Genomic DNA, 6,218 nt, shown 5'->3' on the forward strand with positions numbered 1-6,218 from the left:
AATTGCCATTTTCTCTGTTCAAGCTGAGAGGAAAAACTAAGTTAAGCATAATTTAGGAGCTAAAATGTTTATCTCAATAATATATTGAAAGAATTCCTCTGCTTCATTAAATAGCATAAGCTGCCTGATTTGTTAATTTATTTTTCTTGGTTTTCAATTCATAACAAAAAAAAAACAGAAAAATAAAATAGTAAAATAATAGTGATGATTATACTTTATCAAAGAAAAAAAGAAATCATAAAAATGCCAAGAGAAATGACAAAGAAAAAAAAGATAACATGATAAGTTGCTATAACAATAAATAGTTACAATTTTATATATAATTGCAGGCAATTTTGAAAGAAAGTTTTTAAAAGGTTGATCATTTACCAAACAATTCCAGCAGACTTAATTATTATATATATGATTAAAATTTTACAACAATTGTCTATTGTTTTAAACCTGAGAGAAAAAAGAATTTTGAATTTGCAAATAAACCAAGAAAATGATTGGCTCACAAGCTGAGAAAGGAGAAACAAAAGAAAACAATATTGAAAATTGAGAAAAGAGAAAAAATATTATTGGGTTATGCAAGTATAGAGAAATCTTGTTACGACTTTTGTTCCAATTTGTATAAAAGAAAAGATGCTTATCTTTAAAAAATGTAACTTACCCAAACACTCACAAAGCCAGAGACAAATTATGAACATCCTACAACTACTATAAATATATCAGAAGAATTATAGGCCAATTTCCTTATTGAATTATGATTTTGAAATGTGTTTTAGAAGACAGGGTCTTCAATGAGAATTATTTTCAAGGAATTAAGTCTATTAATTTCAGTAGGCTCAAATAATGGTTAATAGTGATCTAAATGGCCTGCAGTTAGGAACAAGAGTAGAGCAAAAGAGATTTTACCTTTTACCTTTCAGGATATACCTCCTTGGGACACCTGCTACCTTGAGCATTTTTGCAAATATATTTCTTCACATCTCCCCAGAAAATAAGTAAGAAGAATATCATTTTCTAAAACAAATAACTGTATTTCTAATAGTCTATAAAACTGCAGGAAGTCCTAGGATGTGAATAATTTCCCATGTTATGTATAGAGTCCTCATAGTAACCTATACTATTAGAGGTAAATTATGAATTAGTTAATCTTTCTAGGCTAACTTCCTACATTGTGCCAGATAGCACTTCTTAATTTGCTGGATGAAGAGTATGTTCATCTTGTGAAATCTAGTTGACTGGCCAGTAAAATGAGACCTACAAATAATCTGGAATGGCTATTGGCAACTGTGGTTTGTATGGGTGTAATGAGGTGCACCCCTAATTGTTCATACTGCCTCATTGTTCACTTAGATCACAATGATCCTCAAGAGGAAGCCCATATAAAATGTACTACAATAATACCTTCAAGAGGTGTATTAAGTATCTGGGGGTACAGATAACTAACAATCTGACTGAAACTCTTCACATGTTATCTTTAGTGAAGCGTGCAAAGCAGCGTTTGCATTTCCTGAGTCGGATGAGGAGAGCACATCCTTCTGTCCTGGCCACTTTTTATAGAGGCACAATTGAGAGTGTTTTAGATATAATTCTTTATAGGCCAAGTGTGATTGGGCACCCAAGGAATTTGTCTTCAGTGCATATGCTCTCAATGTACATAAAAGATACATTCGTCAAGAGTCAATAATCAGAAGGTACAACACTTAATAATAGTCATAGGGTACAATAAGTAGATAGATAGATAGATAGATAGATAGATAGATAGATAGATAGATAGATAGATAGATAGATAGATAGATGGATGGATGGATGGATGGATGGATGGATGGATGGATGGATGGATGGATGGATGGATGGATGGATGGATATTATAGGGAGATGATAGAGAGATGATAGGTAGGTAGGTAGGTAGATAAGCAGACAGACAGACAGACAGACAGAAGCATTCTGTGCAGAGGTTGCTCATACTAATATCACTACATACACCATACAGGATTATGACACTGAGCTAACTTGTGACAAAACTCTCCCAGGCTTCTCTCACTTGGGGAAAATGTGAAGTTCAATTCATCACATTCAATTCATCACATCCACAGGTCCATGATACATGGAAAATAATTGGGGGACTTCTCTTCAGTTGAGATATTCTCATATTAGAGCAATGGTTGACTTTTATTTTTATTTCATTTATTCAATTTATATAGTCATTTATAACTCTGGGTGGCTTACAGAGAAAGCATTAGCAGTACCAAAACAATAATAGCCAAACCTCTAAGCATAATCTTTGAAAAATCTTTCAGGACCAGCTCCTTGCCTAACCTATGGTCACAAGCCACAGTCATCCCCATCTTCAAAAAGGGAGACCCAAGCCTAGTTGAAAATTACAGACCAATCTCCTTATGCTGCGTCACCTGTAAAGTCATGGAATCAATTATTAACCAATCCATCATCCTCCACTTAGAGACAAACAACCTACTCTCCAATAAACAATTTGGTTTCAGAAAAAAACTATCCTGTAATCTGCAACTCTTACACTGCAAAAACATATGGATGACACAACTCGACCAGGGCAAAGCAATAGATGCAATCTACATAGACTTCTGTAAAGCCTTTGATTCAGTGGTACACGACAAACTACTCCTAAAAATAAAATCCTATGGTATCTCTGGACAACTGAATAACTGGATAGAAGCATTCCTGGCAAACAGACAACAAATGGTCAAAATTGGGAGAGTCCTATCAAATTCTGTACCTGTCAATAGTGGTGTCCCCAAGGCAGTGTTCTAGGACCAACTCTCTTCATACTCTACATAAATGACCTCTGTGATCATATTAAGAGCAATTATGCGTTCTTTTCGCTGATGATGTAAAGCTGTTCAATACCACAGACAATACTGCTACCCTACAAAAAGATCTTGACTATGTATCAGAATGGTCAAACAAATGGCAACTTCAAATCTCAACAAATAAATGCTCTGTCTTACATATTGGCAAAAAAAATCAGAAAATAAAATACAAGCTGAATAGTCAAGATCTTGTTGATGACCCAAGCTCTGTAAAGGACCTTGGAATACTCACCTCTAATGATCTAAGTGCTAGAGCCCACTGCAACTACATAGCCAAAAAGGCATTAAGAGTTGTTAACCTAATCCTACGTAGCTTTTTCTCTGGTAATATCACACTACTAACCAGAGCATACAAAACATTTGCTAGACCAATACTCTAATACAGTTCATCAGTCTGGAACCCACATTACGTATCTGATATTAGCACAATTGAGAAAGTCCAGAAATATTTCACTAGAAGAGTTCTTCACTCCTCTACTCGTTGTAGAATACCTTATGCCACCAGACTTGAAATTCTAGAACTAGAAAACCTTGAATTACGCCGTCTTCGGTCTGATTTAAGCATGGTATATAAAATCATACATTGCAATGTCCTACCTGTCAATGAATACTTCAGCTTCAACCATAACAACACAAGAGCACACAATAGATACAAACTCAAAGTTAACCGCACCAAACTTGATTGCAGGAAATACGACTTCAGCAATAGAGTGGTCAATGTCTGGAATACTCTACCCGACTCTGTAGTTTCTTCCCCAAACCCCAAAAACTTTAACCTTAGACTGTCTACTATTGACCTCACCCCTTTCCTAAGAGGTCTGTAGGGGGCGTGCATAAGCGCACCAACGTGCCTACCATCCCTGTCCTATTGTTTCTCTTATTCTTCTTTTATTTTTCTTATATGTACCCATTTCATGTATTCACAACTATGTATACACTTATACTTATTATCTTGTAAACAATTGGCAAATCAAATAAATAAATAAATATAAATAAATAAAAATATACAGCAAACAACAGAAACATTAACTTTTAAACAAGGAGAAACCATTCAATAAAGTGACCAGGAGAGCACAGACATTCAAGAAGAGTCTAACCATTTTATGGACTCCTTATTCCCACGCTAAATGGCAAAGCCATTTCTTCAAGGCTTTCCAGAAAGTGAACAAGAAGCCAGCCTGACTTTCAGGCAGAACAATATTCTGTACAGTGGGCACAGCAGCAGAAAAGGCCTCCTCCCGGCTTCCATCAGGTAACATTTCCTACTGCAGAGTTCCCCAATCTTTCTGGGTTGGTGGCCTGGAGGGGGAAGGGGCAGGCACCTTTAGGCGTGCATGCACATGTGCAAATGGGGCTGCAAGCATGTGTATGATGCAAACAGGGCCATAAGCATGCACGTGTGATGCAAACAGAGCTGCTAGCACCCACGTAACACTCATGGTGATGTTAGTGACCCGCAATGATCGCAGCAATGCTAGTGTGAGTGTGGGGTATGAGTGCATGCATAGACAAGCGCACTGGCCATCCAGTCATAAGGCCTTATAGCCAATAAGGTTGTGGACCCCTGTCCCAGTGGGCAAAACCTGCAACAAGATTCTGTTATTGAACCTGATGGTATGATGATTGCTGGAGATCATGATTGATGACCCTTGGCTATGGATGTGTCCCATTGGAGAATATAGATCCAGGGGGCGGGGGAAGATCAGGATCAAGGGTGAAATAAATTATGTGTCTCAGAGTCAACTGGCTGTCAGGACTCCGGCATCCACCCCTATTCAAATCATGAGTCTCTAGCCACATCTCTCAGAGTAAAACAAAACAAAATAAGATTTATTAGGAGTGAACATGCTGCTGCTACCTGGGTGCAACCGACTCTGAGACACATCATTCATTTCACCCTTGACCCTGGTCTTCCCCCACCCCCTGGATGTATATTCTCCAATGGGACACATCCATAGCCAAGAGTCATCAATCATACTCTCCATCTTGTGCACCAGAAGCTTCAGGCGCCTACCCATTATCTATGAAAGCATTTAAGGAATGCACTACTTCCCCCACTCCCTTTCTGCTGACAACTCTAAAAGACCAGAGAAATATTTTTGAGTTGACAATGGGATATCTTGATGTGATTGTACAAACAGTACTTTACAATTTTTAGAAACCCCATAAATGATGCAAATATTTGTGTCCCAGGATAATGTTGCAGGATCCAATCTGGGTAGGTCATAGGAACCAACGGTTTAGTCTTCTAAGCATTTGAACTCATGATGGGGCCCATCATCAGGGAACTTCTCTTACTCCAGAATATGTTAGAGAGAGAAATTCCATGAAGATGGGTCCAGCATGAGTCCAAAAGCTTGGCAGAGTAAACCACAGGTCCCAGGGACCATTTTGAGATTCCACTGTAAATGAAGTCTGGATTACTACAGGTCATTGGAATCCCAGTCCTGAATTGATGTTTGATCAACTGTCCTTTAACTACCTTAGTGCCATTTTTTTCCCTTTATGATACAGAAAAAAGGAATGGGTTCTTCTGATCCCTTTATCCTTTTGATCAAACTCTTCCCAGCCATTTCTGCACATTATTCTGGGTTTTGTAGTCCAGAACAGAGGTGGGATTCAAGCAATGTAATAACTGTGTGAATTCATAAAACATTTTATATACACGTTTTATAATTGGCAACAGAAAGAAGTGGGGGAGTTTCAAAGAGCAGGAAAGTGGAATGGAAAGTACATTCCATTCATATTTTCTTCAAAGACTGATTAGATGACTGAAACTTCTGCCATGCAAAAATCTAATTGGAGAGCATGATTGATGACTCTTGGCTATGGACATTTTTTATTGGACGATACACCCAGAGGGGTGGGGGGGGAAGCAGGATCAAGGGTGACAGTGAATTACGTATCTCAGAGTTGGCTACACCCAGGTTAATGCCGGACATAGAATGTTAACTTCAAATAAATCTTTTTCAGTTTTGGGAGTGTGGCTCATGATTTAATTGGAGTAACTGCAGGAATCTTGACAAACCGGTTTGGTCAGCACACGCATGCGCAGCATTTGAAAATCATCTTCTCCTGCAAGCCCTGTGTAACACAAGGTGCGCACAGCAATCAGCTGTGCTGTGTAAAGTAGCTGAGGTTGAAAAAACAGGAAATAAAGGACAGTCTCACTCAGTGGCTCATCTCCAAAATTTAGACACCATCCCTAAACCGTTTTTTCAAAAGGCAACTGCATGTTGGGGTCACGTAAAACTAGGAATTGGTCAACTTTAGTTGAGAATAAGGTTGCAGGTTTTTTTTAAATATATCTGGTGCATCATTTGGGGGTCCTTCCAAAGTCCAGTTGCCTTTTGAAAAATTGCGTATGGGACAAGATCTGGATGA

General features: G+C 38.1%; 1 protein-coding gene across 1 annotated transcript in view; it reads right to left on the reverse strand.

The window, feature by feature from the left end:
- Positions 1-6,218, reverse strand: part of LOC113432072 (vomeronasal type-2 receptor 26-like) — a 492,433-nt gene that overhangs the window by 75,502 nt on the left and 410,713 nt on the right. The window lies entirely within an intron of this gene.

This window comes from Notechis scutatus, chromosome 2 (assembly GCF_049901735.1).
Source record: "Notechis scutatus isolate UNSWTSFEM ecotype Mainland chromosome 2, rNotScu1.2, whole genome shotgun sequence".
Taxonomy (NCBI): Eukaryota; Metazoa; Chordata; class Lepidosauria; order Squamata; family Elapidae; genus Notechis; species Notechis scutatus.